The following is a 17,424-nucleotide window of genomic DNA, read 5'->3' as shown; positions in this document are numbered from 1 at the left end:
ATAAAAGCACAGACACGACACCCGGTGGTCAGTATTAGCTGGAGAGGAGGACCAGGACAGACCTGCTACACGAAACACTCAGGGAGACAGCACGTGCAGAGTATCCAGAACGAACTGTATTATAAGAGTTAAAATAAAATAGAGTTGTACCACATACAACTGTGTTGGCTCATCTGTGCACCAGAGCACCCAACACCACATGGTACAGGAGTGGATCGATACCTGCCGGCATACCTCAGTGTACACAGACAACCAGCAGTGCCCAGGCAAAATGATAGAGCTCCCGGTTCCGCAGCCGCTCCAGTGCCACGGCGATCTCCGTGAAAACTGGCGGCGATTCCGGCAAGTGTTCGAATTGTTCCTGGTGGCAGCTGAACTCCAAGACCTGGATGATAGCGAAAAAATTGCATTTCTCCTCACCATCGCCGGTACAAGGGCAAGAGAAATATTCACAAGGTTCAGGTTCTTCAGGAGGCAGCAAAGGTACGATTACCAGGCAGTCCTGGACAAATTCTCCAAGTACTGTGAAGAAAACGCAATCCAATCGGCAAGTAAAGGTAAGAAAAGCTGCAGTACTCACCTCGTGGCTGGGATCCCGGAGCCCGAATTCCCAGAGGCCGAAATCCCGGGCCTGAGAGAGGGCTGGGTCGAGGTCGGCGGCCATCTTGCTAAAGGTATCACGCTAGCACAGTTGCGCGAGCAGTGCGCAGAACCGGAAGTTTCGTTGGCGCATGCGCGAGATGCTGCGCATGCGCAGTCAAGAAAACGGCCATCGGTAAAGGAACAGCGATCTGAGCATGCGCAGTCGCTTCCTACGTGCTACATACCGAGCGTCAGGATGTCAGAGGCCCCAGACTGCACCAATTTAAAGGGGAAACGTCCCAAATCCAATTTAAAAGGGAAACGTCCCAAATCAAAAAAACAAAAATCTGTTAAAGCTGTAAAACAACCTTCCCTCACCTGGAATGACAGCACATTGCCGCAAATTGACCCAGGAGATGAATTTGACCTCCGAAGAACCCTCCGACAAGCAGTTACCTACGCACAAGCCGATGATTCCAACCTCGAATACTTCGATGATGATCTTTACAGTGTTTCCGGACCTCATGAGCCCAATGATAGCTCCGTGGTCCTATACGACTATGACTCGGACGAACCTTTCGTGTTGCACATTGGCGGCCCCCACATTGAATCCGACGCAGATGCGGATTCATTTTTCGGATTTGAGGATCTTCAATCCAGCAGATATGACATCCCAACTTATCAGTACCGGATGATGCTGCAGCCTGACATTAACAGACAGGGAGTGGTGCAAGCACACGGAGAGCGCCCTGCTGCCACACAGAGCGTGGTCCACGTCCCGCTCAACGTTCCCGACTCTATGAAAGAAGACATGCAAGACTCCAGAGCGCAGTCCTTGCATGAACAAGAAGTGACTCCAGTGTCACAAGCCTCCACAGAGAGCTCGTGGACAGCCTCCACGATAGAAGCAACGCAAGACTCCAATGTGCGGTCCTTGCAGGAACATGACCATGAGGGTCTAGCAACCTCTCCTGACCAACCAGCGGCAGACGATGCAAGTCTGCCATGCTCACGTGAACAGCAAGAAGGCTATAACAGCCTACCATGCTCCACTACACAGCAGCATGACCATGACGGTCTCTCATGCTACAGTGAAGGGCACAGCGCTGAAGACTGTTCAAGCCCAACTGAAGACAAGCCAAAGGAATCGCCTCGTCCAAGCCTGAAGAAAAAAGGTTTATGCGCTGACCTTCAGGATCATTATAGCCGAACAGAGATTAATAATGCTGCACGGCCACAGAAGGATGCTGAGGATTTGCTAAAGAAATTAATTGAATGTTTAACTTGCAAGGAGCAGACTGAGAATTGCCAGTGTTTTAGTACGGATCAAAAAAATGGACAAGACATTGATCCTCAGGTAATGGAAATAACACAACCTGAATCATATCTACAGCAGGGACAAATGTCTCCCTTCAACACAACGCCGCAAAGTCCCAACTTCGGAGACCAGCAGTTAGTCAGTAATGACTCTTCAAACCTTGAGGGGAACATTAATTGCATTGAACCTATACACACTCCACTGATAAATGAGCAGAACATTGGAGCAAGAATCCTGAGAACACCGACATCGAGTAGCCAGATAACGAATTTAAAACCCACAGCAGTTTCAAGTGAACCATGTGTGCTTTCCACTAATGGTGAAGATGCATATAAGGTCGACCCGATTATCCATTGTACCACACTAACCCCAGTGATTAAGCAGTTATGTATGGGGAGTATAACGTGGGCAATTGAGAACAGTAAAAGAGAGACTGTGACCATGCCAGTCCCAGCAAAATCAGACCCAGAGACCATGAAGGCATGTACATTAGACAAAGATACATATGAGGTACCTGAGAAGAAAAGTGAAACGGAATGTTCTTTGGAAAATAGTACAATGTCGATAGAAACATTGGATCATATATTCGAGACCATACATATGGGAGAATTTGGGGGTAATAAACAAAGTTCTGCAATGTCTGGGGGAAGATTTAAAATTCCAAAGAAGAAAAGCCCAAATGAAGGACAACGGCAAGACAATGACAGTCCACCGACATGGTGTGCACCACCAGATGAAAACTCTGACAATTTACCCAACCCTAGTGAACAGCAAGCTGCTAATGAGGATCTATCTACGGGATGTGAGACGAGTGACGACAGCATCCCACTTCCCATGCAAAAGGTGCAAGGTGACAGACCTCGCCTAGTGCGTACCGAGGCACTCAAAGAACAAAGAACAAAGAAATGTACAGCACAGGAACAGGCCCTTCGGCCCTCCAAGCCCGTGCCGACCATAATGCCCGAATAAACTACAATCTTCTACACTTCCTGGGTCCGTATCCTTCTATTCCCATCCTATTCATATATTTGTCAAGATGCCCCTTAAATGTCCCTATCGTCCCTGCTTCCACTACCTCCTCCGGTAGTGAGTTCCAGGCACCCACTATCCTCTGCGTAAAAAACTTGCCTCGTACATCTACTCTAAACCTTGCCCCTCTCACCTTAAACCTATGCCCCCTAGTAATTGACCCCTCTACCCTGGGGAAAAGCCTCTGACTATCCACTCTGTCTATGCCCCTCATAATTTTGTATACCTCTATCAGGTCGCCCCTCAACCTCCTTCGTTCCAGTGAGAACAAACCGAGTTTATTCAACCGCTCCTCATAGCTAATGCCCTCCATACCAGGCAACATTCTGGTAAATCTCTTCTGCACCCTCTCTAAAGCCTCCACATCCTTCTGGTAGTGTGGCGACCAGAATTGAACACTATACTCCAAGTGTGGCCTAACTAAGGTTCTATACAGCTGCAACATGACTTGCCAATTCTTATACTCAATGCCCCGGCCAATGAAGGCAAGCATGCCGTATGCCTTCTTGACTACCTTCTCCACCTGTGTTGCCCCTTTCAATGACCTGTGGACCTGTACTCCTAGATCTCTTTGACTTTCAATACTCTTGAGGGTTCTACCATTCACTGTATATTCCCTACCTGCATTAGCCCTTCCAAAATGCATTACCTCACATTTGTCCGGATTAAACTCCATCTGCCATCTCTCCGCCCAAGTCTCCAGACAATCTAAATCCTGCTGTATCCTCAGACAGTCCTCATCGCTATCCGCAATTCCACCAACCTTTGTGTCGTCTGCAAACTTACTAATCAGACCAGTTACATTTTCCTCCAAATCATTTATATATACTACAAAGAGCAAAGGTCCCAGCACTGATCCCTGTGGAACACCACTGGTCACAGCCCTCCAATTAGAAAAGCATCCCTCCATTGCTACCCTCTGCCTTCTATGGCCTAGCCAGTTCTGTATCTACCTTGCCAGTTCACCCCTGATCCCGTGTGACTTCACCTTTTGTACTAGTCTACCATGAGGGACCTTGTCAAAGGCCTTACTGAAGTCCATATAGACAACATCTACTGCCCTACCTGCATCAATCATCTTAGTGACCTCCTCGAAAAACTCTATCAAGTTAGTGAGACACGACCTCCCCTTCACAAAACCGTGCAGCCTCTCACTAATACGTCCATTTGCTTCCAAATGGGAGTAGATCCTGTCTCGAAGAATTCTCTCCAGTAATTTCCCTACCACTGAAGTAAGGCTCACCGGCCTGTAGTTCCCGGGATTATCCTTGCTACCCTTCTTAAACAGAGGAACAACATTGGCTATTCTCCAGTCCTCCGGGACATCCCCTGAAGACAGCGAGGATCCAAATATTTCTGTCAAGGCCTCAGCAATTTCCTCTCCAGCCTCCTTCAGTATTCTGGGGTAGATCCCATCAGGCCCTGGGGACTTATCTACCTTAATATTTTTTAAGACACCCAACACCTCGTCTTTTTGGATCACAATGTGACCCAGGCTATCTACACCCCCTTCTCCAGACTCAAAATCTACCAATTCCTTCTCTTTGGTGAATACTGATGCAAAGTATTCATTTAGTACCTCGCCCATTTCCTCTGGCTCCACACATAGATTCCCTTGCCTATCCTTCAGTGGGCCAACCCTTTCCCTGGCTACCCTCTTGCTTTTTATGTACGTGTAAAAAGCCTTGGGATTTTCCTTAACCCTATTTGCCAATGACTTTTCATGACCCCTTCTAGCCCTCCTGACTCCTTGCTTAAGTTCCTTCCTACTTTTCTTATATGCCACACAGGCTTCGTCTGTTCCCAGCCTTTTCGCCCTGACAAATGCCTCCTTTTTCTTTTTGACGAGGCCTACAATATCACTCGTCATCCAAGGTTCCCGAAAATTGCCGTATTTACTCACAGGAACATGCCTGTCCTGTATTCCTTTCAACTGACACTTGAAAGCCTCCCACATGTCAGATGTTGATTTGCCCTCAAACATCCGCCCCCAATCTATGTTCTTCAGTTCCCGCCTAATATTGTTATAATTAGCCTTCCCCCAATTTAGCACATTCATCCTCGGACCACTCTTATCCTTGTCCACCAGTACTTTAAAACTTACTGAATTGTGGTCACTGTTACCGAAATGCTCCCCTACTGAAACATCTACCACCTGGCCGGGCTCATTCCCCAATACCAGGTCCAGTACCGCCCCTTCCCTAGTTGGACTGTTTACATATTGTTTTAAGAAGCCCTCCTGGATGCTCCTTACAAACTCCGCCCCGTCTAAGCCCCTGGCACTAAGTGAGTCCCAGTCAATATTGGGGAAGTTGAAGTCTCCCATCACCACAACCCTGTTGTTTTTACTCTTTTCCAAAATCTGTCTACATATCTGCTCCTCTATCTCCCGCTGGCTGTTGGGAGGCCTGTAGAGTACCCCCAACATTGTGACTGCACCCTTCTTATTCCTGATCTCTACCCATATAGCCTCACTGCCCTCTGAGGTGTCCTCTCGCAGTATAGCTGTGATATTCTCCCGAACAAGTAGCGCAACTCCGCCTCCCCTTTTACATCCCCCTCTATCCCGCATGAAACATCTAAATCCTGGAACGTTTAGCTGCCAATCCTGCCCTTCCCTCAACCAGGTCTCTGTAATGGCAACAGCATCATAGTTCCAAGTAGTAATCCAAGCTCTAAGTTCATCTGCCTTACCCGTAATGCTCCTTGCATTAAAACATATGCACTTCAGGCCACCAGACCCGCTGTGTTCAGCAACTTCTCCCCGTCTGCTCTGCCTCAGAGCCACACTGTCCCTATTCCCTAGTTCTCCCTCAATGCTCTCACCTTCTGACCTATTGCTCCCGTGCCCACTCCCCTGCCATACTAGTTTAAACCCTCCCGTGTGACACTAGCAAACCTCGCGGCCAGGATATTTATGCCTCTCCGGTTTAGATGCAACCCGTCCATCTTATACAAGTCACACCTGACCCGGAAGAGCTCCCAGTGGTCCAGATAACGGAAACCCTCCCTCCTCCACCAGCTGTTTAGCCACGTGTTTGTCTGCTCTATCTTCCTATTTCTAGCCTCACTGGCACGTGGCACAGGGAGTAATCCCGAGATTACAACCCTCGAGGTCCTGTCTTTTAACTTTCTGCCTAGCTCCCTGAACTCCTGCTGCAGGACCTCATGCCCCTTCCTGCCTATGTCGTTAGTACCAATATGTACAACGACCTCTGCCTGTTTGCCCTCCCCCTTCAGGATTCCCTCTACCCGTTCGACGATCACGGTGGGACCACTGACGACTGCGGTGACGGCGCACCGCTTCCACCCTCGATGGCTCGAGCCTCTCCACTGGTTGGTGCATTCCTGCATGTTCCGACTCCAGAAGTGCAGCTTCAGGGAATCTCGGCTGCCTCCAGTGAACCTGTTGGGACTCCGGACGGGGGGCATCGACGGAATTCAGACCGGACTCCAGATGGGGAGCAGCCAAGCGCCGACTCTGATTCGCGCACGCCAGACCTTGCTCCGGACGGGCAGTGTCGCGGCCTCGGTGATGGCACGCTCAGGGTGACGGCGGATGCCACGGCGACAGGGAATGGATTGCGTGGCAGTCCCACTGGGTCGGCAGTGGCAACCAGCACCGGCGGTCCAAGATGGACACACCAATTCGCGCCATCGCCAGACGTTGATGCGAGCAACAATTCTCTCTCCAAGGCGACATGCTTCGACGTTTCTCTGCGGAGTCGCCCTTCCGGCACAGCAGGTGGCCGGAACCAGCGTGCACGGTCTCGGCCAACTTCCACATCTGGCACAGTCATCGCCTTGCATGATATTAGAGATGGTGCTACTTCGATGGCAACGACCCATTGGCTACAAGATGCCGTCCACCGCAAACATAAAAAGAAAAAAGACTCCACCTTGTTCCTGGCATGCAGGGCGGATGGATTGGTGCGTAGGCGCAATCAGCGAGCTTTGCGCCGCCCTCCACGCTCGCAACTGAACCGTACGCACACGCCGGATCCTCCACTGGTTCCCAAGGATGACTTTGTGGAGATGCCACGGATCATGCCCCTTCCATCGCCACCAGAACCAAACCACAGCCAAGGCAACACTAACAAAGATGTTGAATGTTATATTTGCACGAATGAAAAACCAAGCACTGCACGAAGTACAACAAATGGAAAAGTAGAGACTTCGGCAACAGCATCACCTCCAACAGTCCAAGGTGAACCAGTGTGACCCCAAATCTCCACAGCTGAACCGGCTTGAGGACCAGCCCATTCTTGAGGCGGTCACCCATTAGACTGGACTTATAACGCTGTTCATACGTTCAAAAAGTCAAACACTTCTGTATTATAACCTGTTGTTGTTTATGGTTCCAGATATCGTCTGACCGGACCACTGTTCAAGTTTTTTTTTTCTCGCATCCATGTTTTGTTATGGTACAACCTTGTTAGTGTGACGCACCCGACATCGCCCCATGTAAATAGTTACATCATATACACCTGCTGTACACAACACACGCACTCACTCTTAGATGCACTCACGACACGATTATATTTATAACCACGTAGGCACATATCTTTGTAAAAAGGGGGGATGTCATGATATTCAAACACACACATCATGATAGACACACCAACAGACAAATCAGAACACACAACACCACAACCAATGACAGAAAGATATAAAAGCACAGACACGACACCCGGTGGTCAGTATTAGCTGGAGAGGAGGACCAGGACAGACCTGCTACACGAAACACTCAGGGAGACAGCACGTGCAGAGTATCCAGAACGAACTGTATTATAAGAGTTAAAATAAAATAGAGTTGTACCACATACAACTGTGTTGGCTCATCTGTGCACCAGAGCACCCAACACCACAATTAATATTTAAAATACCGAACTTGGCTGAAATGCAGCTCTGAGAGTTTTGTTTATTTTAAATGTGCAAAATGGGGAAAATGAGGTAGCCCCTGATAATGGATGCAGGTATTGCTATCATGTGACAAACCCACACTCATTGCTTCTGATACAGGCATCATGTTAACTTTGTGCTGCCTCCTCCTTTGCACGATTGTGACATGCATCCAGCGTTAAGCGCACTGGTGTGTTGCTGCACACCTCAGCAGGAAACAGTGAAGGGCAAGCATAAGTTCCAGCTACCCTGCACTATACATAAAGCCAACCTACATGTTTACAAGGGGAGGTACATTCTGGTTGAAGCAGGGACTGGAAATCATTCCAAAAGTGATTTTGACCTGGAAAAGACAGCATAATTGCAGCATGCTCTAAGGTTGTATGATGAAGCATTGGAGCCTCGGTGCAGTCAGGGAACAGGAGGAGTGATTCCCCCTACCCAGAGAGGACCAAAGCACATTCCAGGCAGACATTGTGAAGGCACTGGGAGCAGATAGCCATCACAATCTCAGCTTCGTGATCCCAAGGACCAAAGTGTAGTGCCAAAGGAATTTCAATTACCTCACACCTCTGGTTAAAGTCAGTGACTGTATCTTCAAATGACATCTTCCACCAACTGCACCTTGAGCATCGTATAATGCTCAATTCTACACAATGCTTCATTTAACTGCAAATGATCTATCAGCCACAGCTCATACTTAATGCTCAACGCTTTAACTCACTCTTGCACAATCAGCAATGCTACAAGCCTCACACCCACACCTCACAGCTTGCACCCATTACCAGCTATTAAATCTTGACGGGCACATCACCCAACAGGTTACACCACAATCACCAATACTCTTTGCTCGCTCACACAAGACAAGCAGCAGCTAACCAGCAGGGGACAGACACAACTGCGATTCCGCCAATGGTGTTTGTCAACAATGGAGCAGCCATGACTGTGGCTGTGGCCAGTAGAAGGGCAGAAATCATCCCCACATCTCAAGAACAAATTTTAAAAAACAATTAGTTTGTAGTTTATTTGTGCATGTATTAATCACTTAACCCAATATGACATTCTGTTTGATTGTAGTCAATGCAGGACACTAGTATATTATGTGACGAGCTCTGTGTTAGTAGTCACATCGCCATTTGACAAGTGAGAAACACACAGTGGCCCTAAGCCATATCGAGTTATACTTTTATGATCTAATTACAGAGCAAGTAAGTCAGTCAAGGTTGATCAAATCCGAGTATAGAGCTGTAATACTCCCCAGCAATTATCAGTTTGTATTGCCCAAGATTGAAAAGCCTATTGTGTGAAGTAAAACAGCTGCAAGGTTCTAAACAGTTAGTCCTATTTCCTGCAATTAGTTTAGTCCTTTTAATTTTATAGTCGTGTAAACGGAGAAGAACAGTCGCTTCCCTGAACAATATGTTGTCATCTTTAGATCTGTAGGTTTATAAATTAGCCCTGTCATCTATTTTTATAGCTATGTAGTTCCATAGAGCTAGAGAATTCCTACATTGCAGAATGAGACCATTCAGCCCATCGAGTTTGCACAGACATCTCTTGACTTATATTCCTTATGAACGTGTAGGAGAGAAATCCCCCCACCCCCCCACCCCCACCCCCACCCCCTCCCCCCTCCCACACTGGCTAACTTTATGTACTGATTTCTATACATACATTCATGTTGTAGTAACTTTGTAATTGCTGTATTAGTTTCAGGTTATGCACTACCTGTGTTCTTTTACTATTTTTAATTGACTTGTACCAAGCACGGGCAAATACTACAATAACATATAACAGCGAAGCTGATCCTGATTCTGTCGTCAAAACATGCTGACAGGTGTTTAGTTTAATGAGAATTCTACAGGAGACCTGTACATTGTCATGTGAGATTACCTTTAAGAAATAGGTGTTTATAAATGGGTATGTAAATAAATATCTGTAGTGAAAGTACCTTTAAGAAATGGGTGTTCACTAACGCAGTGATGTCAGAGAGTGGGTGGAGCTGGGCTGTCTGTCAGCTTTTTCCTTTTGTTTTTGAGCAGGCTGCAGTGTGTGTTTTAGTTTCATTTTCAGTGTTGGAGCTGAAGCCAGACAAAGCAGGTGTACTGCTGTCCTCTCTGCCATCAAAAGACTATCTCTTGATCATTTGGTGAATTCAGAATTATAAATGTTTTCAGTAGTGACTTTAACCTGATGTGCTTCTGATAAAGGTTTTGTTTTTAAGTTGTATGGATGTTAAAAAGGAAAGCTTAAAGGTTTACTTAGTGTTGTATTCTTGGGGGTTGTATTTGAATTGATGGTTGCTATGATGTTCACTGTATGTTTTAGAAAGGTTAACTTGAGTTCATAGAATAAACATTGTTTTGCTTTTAAAAAATACTTTTCCATTTCTGCTGTACCACACCTGTAGAGTGGGCCGTGTGCTCCCCATGCCACAATCTATTAAAAGTTGTGGGTCAGGGGAACTCCATGATACACTTTGGGGTTCTCTAAACCCTGGCCCATAACAACATCAATTAGATATTTGAGACAATGAGCCCAAACGCTAATCATTATAGCTTGACATCACACGCTCATTTATCTCAATGGACAAAGCAAGTAACTTAAGGCCGGCGTTATCTCAATAGAAAGTCATAAAATTTAATGAAATAACACGAAAATCCATAATGAGGGGGATGGCCACCCAAGTACATGACACATTAGTGGGCTGGCCAGTCAGGAGACAACAGGAAATTAGGTCAAGCGATGACCATCACCTTTGTGGAACCAATCAGAAACTAATCATGCACCACCTAACCCAATCAGTGACTGATCATTGGCACAAGCCAATCAAAATTCAGGAATGTGACTGGTCATGCACATGGATTGTGGTCTAGAAAGAGTTATCAAACAGCAGATTTAAGCTACTTGTTGCACCAAATTTGAAACTAAAGACAAGAGACTGTTTTCCAGCTGGGAGCAGAAGACCACAGAACTGGCAGAGAGACAGAAAGAGAGAGAAAGAAGATCACATGTCACCTCGTGCCCCGGGCTGAATCAGAAACCTTGAACCGCGTTGAGCCAGTGAAGTCGCAGCCGAGCTTTGTCAAATATTACTTTACCTGTTTCATAAACAGTTATTTAGTTACAACATTAGATTATCTCCTATTGCTTTGATAGTTAAAGACTCAAAATAGCAAATTAATAGAGAGAGAGCACAGATTTGTAGATTTACAGGTTAAGTGCAGCACGGTCGCTCTGCTGCCTCACAGCGCCAGAGACCCAGGTTCAATTCCAATCTTAGGTGACTGTGTGAAGTTTGCACGTTCTCCCTATGTCTGCGTGGGTTTCCTTCAGGTGCTCAAGTTTCCTTCTGTCGTGTTATTCACCCTGGGGTAACACTGACTGCAACTGGATGCAGTTGTACTTGAAAGTAGACACCAAACTTAGACATTAGTTCAATACGTTTTATTGAACTTCTGTAGCAGTGCACACAGCTTGCTGGGATTGACACTCTACTAATCTAAATGTGCTAACTATAACTAACTAGACCAGACTAGCTCTGAGCCATGTTGTGTAGAAGGTGCTAACTGATATACACCCTGACTGTCACTACAGTTGTCACCAGTGGAAAGAGGCAGAGTGCTGATGCCTCGTGTGTTTTATAGTGGGAATCCCCCTCTAGTGTTCTGTCTGGTGATTGGTTGTGTTCTGTCCTGTGTGTTGATTGGCTGTACTGGGTGTCTGTCACTGCCTGTCTGTATCTAATTATGTGCATGAGTGCATATCATGACATCCCCCTTTTTAAAAAAAATGTTGTTGGTTGCTTAGAGCATATGCAACTGCATGTACGGATATAACTATTTACAGTAAATGGCGAGTGAATGAATATGTACATGAAAGGTATCTAGCGTGCAGATACAGAACAATATGTACAAGATAAATGTCTATAAGTCCAATCTTTGGGGCTGCGTCAGATCCTTGTCGACCGCCTGAGAGGTGGAGGTGGGGACGACGGCACCTTGACAGGCAGGATTGCTGCCAAATTGGTGGCCTCGTGGTGCGAGGTGTCTGGAGGAGGCATAACAACATCTGGAAAGGTGAGATTTGGTGGTGGGCAGGCAAGTTTGCATAGTGCCCTTCTGTTGCGCCTGACAATGGGGCCATCAGCCATACGAACCACAAACGACCTGGGAGCAGCCTGTCGAACAACAACAGCTGGGGCTGACCAGCCACCATCAGGTGGCTTGATGCGAACAGCATCTTCCGGAGATAGCACAGGCAAATCGGTAGCATGAGCATCGTACGTCAGCTTTTGCCGGTTCCTGAGTTGCTGCACCTTTAGCAGCACTGGGAGGTGATCCAGGTCTGGCAAGTATATGGCCGGAACAGTCATCCGCAGGTCTCTATTCATGAGGAGTTGTGCTGGAGACATACCGGTGGACAGAGGGGTTGTCCTGTACACCAACAGCGCAAGGTTGAAGTCAGAAGCAGAGTCTGCAGCCTTGCAAAGCAGTTGCTTCACGATATGGACCCCTTTCTCAACCTTCCCGTTGGACTGCGGGTATTGTGGACTTGAGGTAATGTGTTTGAATTGGTACGACTTGGCGAAATTGGACCACTCTTGGCTGTGGAAGCAGGGACCATTGTCACTCATGACAGTGAGTGGAATACCATGCCTGGCAAATGTCTCCTTCCAGGCTTTGATAACTGTCCTTGATGTGAGGTCTGGCAGCCTCACAACTTCTGGGTAACTTGAGCAGTAATCTATGATGAGCACATAGTCACGCCCATTGGCATGAAAAAGGTCGATTCCCACCTTGGACCACGGAGAGGTCACAATCTCGTGTTGCTGGAGTGTTTCTTTCGCCTGAGCAGGCTGGAAGCGCTGGCAGGTCGCACAATTGAAGACCATGTTGGATATGTCCTGGTTGATTCCAGGCCAATAGACAGCCTGCTGGGCCCTGCGCCTACACTTTTCGACACTGAGGTGTCCCTCATGGATTTGTTTGAGCACTAAGCTCTGCAGGCTACGAGGAATAACAATACAATCTAGCTTGAGGAGGATCCCCTTGACGACTGTCAGGTTGTCCTTGACATTAAAGAACTGAGGGCATTGCCCTTTTTGCCAACCATTTGCGAGGTGGTGCATTACACGCTGCAGAAGAGGGTCCTTGGCAGTCTCTCCATGAATATTGATCACTCTTTCATCTGAGGCCGGGAGGTTGTTGGCACACAGCTGCACCTGTGTCTCAATCTGGCGGATGAAGTCAACCTGTTCACAGGGCGAGGTGATGGAGCGGGACAGGGCATCCACAATTATCAGCTTCTTGCCTGGTGTGTATACTAACTCAAAATCGTACCTTCGGAGTTGAAGGAGAATGCGTCATGTCATTCAAGTCCTTATGAATGATATGGACCAAGGGGCAGTGGTCAGTCTCCACTGTGAATGTAGGTAGACCGTAGACGTAGTCATGGAATTTAACAATGCTGGTTAGGAGGCCCAGGCTCTCTTTTTCTATCTGGCATACCTCTGTTCAGTAAGAGTCATGGCCCTTGATGCATGAGCCACTGGAGCCCGGGACGATTGGAACCGCACACGCTGGCCACCCGAAGCATCTGACGGCTACCCGCAGCTCGCTTCGATGACGCTGGACCAATCTAGCCCGCACAACCTGGTCACCGCGTCGGCGACGGTGAAAATCAACGGCCACGCGACCTCGTGCCTGCTGGACTCCGGGAGCACCGAAAGCTTCGTACACCCAGATACGTTAAGGTGTTGCTCCCTCATGGTCCATCCTGCCAATCAAAGGATCTCCCTAGCCTCCGGATCCCACTCCGTCCCGATCCAAGGCTTCTGTACAGTCACCCTCACTGTCCAGGGCGTAGAATTTAGTAACTTCCGCCACTATGTCCTTCCTAATCTCTGCGCTGCACTCCTGTTGGGCCTGGACTTCCAGTGCAATCTCCAGAGCCTCACCCTCAAATTTGGCGGGCCCTTACCCCCCCTTACCGTTTGTGGCCTCACGACCTTCAAGGTCGATACCCCCTCCCTTTTTGCCAATCTAACTGCGGATTGCACCCAGGACAAGACCTTCATCAGGTCCGAGGTCCAGCGGCTGCTTAAGGAGGGTATTATCAAGGCCAGCAACAACCCCTGGAGAGCCCAAGTGGTAGTGGTTAAAACTAGGGAAAAACACAGGATGGTCGTGTACTACAGCCAGACCATCAATCGGTACACGCAACTCGACGCGTACCCCCTCCCACGCATATCTGATATGGTCAATCAGATTGCGCAGTACCGGGTCTTCTCAACAATTGACCTGAAATCCGCCTACCACCAGCTCCCCATCCGGAAGTCGGACCAGCCATACACAGCCTTCGAGGCGGACGGTCGCCTCTACCACTTCCTTAAGGTCCCTTTCGGCGTCACAAATGAGGTCTCGGTCTTCCAAAGGGAGATGGACCGAATGGTCGACCAGTACGGTTTGCGGGTCACCTATCCGTACTTAGATAATGTCACCATCTGCGGCCATGACCAGCGGGACCACGATGCCAACCTCGATAAATTCCTCCGCACTGCCACTCTTCTCAACCTGACGTATAACAAAGAGAAGTGTGTGTTCAGCACGACCTGGTTAGCCATTCTCGGCTATGTAGTCCAAAACGGACTTCTCGGGCCCTACCCCGACCGCATGCCCCCCCTCATGGATCTTCCCCTCCCCCACTGCCCCAAGGCCCTCAAACGCTGCCTGGGGTTCTTTTCCTACTACGCCCAGTGGGTCCCAAACTATGCGGACAAGGCCTGCCCACTCATTCAGTCCACCCTATTTCCCCTCACGGCCGAGGCACAACACGCTTTCGCCCGCATCAGAGTAGTCATCGCCAAGGCCAGGATGCACACAGTGGACGTGTCACTGCCTTTCCATGTAGAAAGCGACGCTTCAGGCATTGCCCTTGCCGCCACTCTAAACCAGGCAGGCAGACCCGTGGCATTCTTTTCCCGCATCCTTCATGCCTCTGAAATTCGACACTCATCCATCGAAAAGGAGGCGCAAGCTATTTTGAAGCTGTGCGGCATTGGAGGCATTACCTGGCCGGTAAGAGATTCACTCTCCTTACGGACCGACGGTCGGTAGCTTTCCGTCGAGGAAGTAAGGACAGTCACCAGGGACTGCCAGGTCTGTGCGGAGTGCAAGCCACACTTCTACCAGCCAGACCGTGCGCGCCTGGTGAAGGCTTCCCGCCCCTTTGAACGCCTCAGCGTGGATTTCAAAGGGCCCCTCCCCTCCACCGACCGTAACACACACATTCTCAGTGTGGTCGATGAGTACTCCAGATTCCCCTTCGCCATCCCATGCCCCGATATGGCGTTGCCACCGTCATCAATGCCCTCAGCACCATTTTCGCTCTGTTCGGTTTTCCCGCCTACATCCACAGTGACAGGGGATCCTCATTCATGAGCGATGAGCTGCGTTAGTTGCTGCTCAGCAGGGATATAGCTTACAGCAGGACGACCAGCTACAACCCTCGGGGAAATGGGCAAGTAGAACGAGAGAATGGGACGGTTTGGAGGGCCGTCGAGCTGGCCCTATGGTCCAGGAACCTCCCAGCCTCTCGCTGGCAGGAGGTCTTTCCTGACACTCTACACTCCATCCGGCCACTATTGTGCACCGCCATTAATAACACACCCCATGAATGTGTTTTTACCTTCCCCAGGAAGTCCACATCCGGGCTGTCGCTCCTGTCTTGGCTCGCAGCTCCAGGACCGGCCCTTCTCCGTCGGCACGTCCGACTCCACAAGGCGGACCCCTTGGTGGACAGGGTTCACCTGCTCCACGCCAACCCTCAATATGCCTACGTTGAGTTACCCGACGGCTGCCAAGATACTGTCTCATTCAGGGACCTGGCACCGTCAGGTTCCACCCCAACACACTCCCCCACCCATGCCCCCCCCCACCCCGCCGCCAACATTGACCCCACCAGACCACCCTCCCCCCGCTTTTCCGCACAAGAGGACGAAGAGGACTTCGGCACGCTCCCGGAGTTCCCCGATGACTGGCCAGCATCAGCACCGCCACCACCGCCATCGGTGCCACCTCAACCACCGCCAGCACCGGCCTCGTCGCCACCGTTACGCCGCTCCCAACGAAGCACCAAAGCACCGGACCGGCTGAACCTTTGACAGACTCCGGACCATCAACATGGACTTTTCTTTTTTTTCCTACCACTGTACATAATTGCACTAATTGTATATAGTTTCACGTCACCCCCGCCGGACTCAATTTAACATGGGGTGAATGTGGTGAACCACTGTATTAGGGGATGTAAGGTAGGGCCTGCACTACAGGTTCGCCGGTAGCCCCTGCTGGCTGGCTCCGCCCACTAAGAACTGTATAAATATGCATGACCTCCAGTGCCCTGCCATTTTGTCAGCTGCAGCAGGAGGCCCCGCATCTGACTGTAATAAAGCCACAGTTGTACCCAATCTGCGTCTTTGTGCAATTGATTGCACATCAGTGTATTTACACAAGCTGCTACATTAGACTGGCTGTTGGTCTGCCCAAACTGCCGATGTCATCAGTATGTCACTCTCAAAGTGACCTTGTTCCCACCAGGAACAGAATTAATACAGGTGTCTCCAAGCCTAATGGAACCCCACCGACCTTCTCCCTTCCTGGAAGTCTTGCTTCTGCAAAATTGGATCACCTTGCAACTGTCAACCTCCCCGCTGAAGGGATATTCCATTAGCCTTTTAATTCTGGACGCACTTAAAACCCTAACTTGTATTTTTACTGTGGTCTTGCCCTGAACTCTCTTCCTTTACCTTATTCCCCTATTGTTCTGTGAGTGCAAAAGGGGTGGATCTCATGAGATCCCTCTCCGCATTTTGTCTGTGTGTGAAATAAACCAACCACTTTTATTTTATCTTACCTCGAGTTTGCAATTTATTCATAGGTGATAGGGATTCTCCAAATTTAAGGGTTGGGGAAAATACGCCACCATCAGTAAAAGAGGGAAATCAAAATGCAAAAACATACCTTTCTGTTGATGGACAGATAGTGAGAGGAGAAATCAGGGCTGTTTAAATGAATCCCGCAACTGTGCGTAACGTTTGTCTGTGCTTTTGTGAACAATGTGTAATATTTCTTGTTCCTATACAGGTCCCCTCTCACAACTCTTTATCCAGTACTCGATAACTTGATTGAAACCTTGAGGAGTCTTGGCAAGGTCAATGTAGAAAGGATGTTTCCTCTTTTTTATAGCATTTACAGTGCAGAAGGAGGCCATTCGGCCCATCGAGTCTGCACCGGCTCTTGGAAAGAGTACCCTACCTAAGCCCACACCTCCACCCTCTCCTTGTAACACAGTAACCCCGCCTAACCTCTTTTTTTGGACACTAAGGGCAATTTAGCATGGCCATCCACCTAACCTGCACATCTTTGGACTGTGGGAGGAAACCGGAGCACCCGGAGGAAACCCACGCAGACATGGGGTGAACATGCAGATTCCGCACAGACAGTAACCCAAGCCCGAAATCGAACCTGGGACCCTGGGACTGTGAAGCAACTGTGTTAACCACTGTGCCACCGTGCTACCCACGGGAACAATTG

The sequence above is a fragment of the Scyliorhinus torazame genome, chromosome 1 (assembly GCF_047496885.1).
Source record: "Scyliorhinus torazame isolate Kashiwa2021f chromosome 1, sScyTor2.1, whole genome shotgun sequence".
NCBI classification, from domain to species: domain Eukaryota; kingdom Metazoa; phylum Chordata; class Chondrichthyes; order Carcharhiniformes; family Scyliorhinidae; genus Scyliorhinus; species Scyliorhinus torazame.
The sequence above is the reverse complement of the archived record's forward strand: the minus strand, read 5'-3'. Positions refer to the sequence as shown.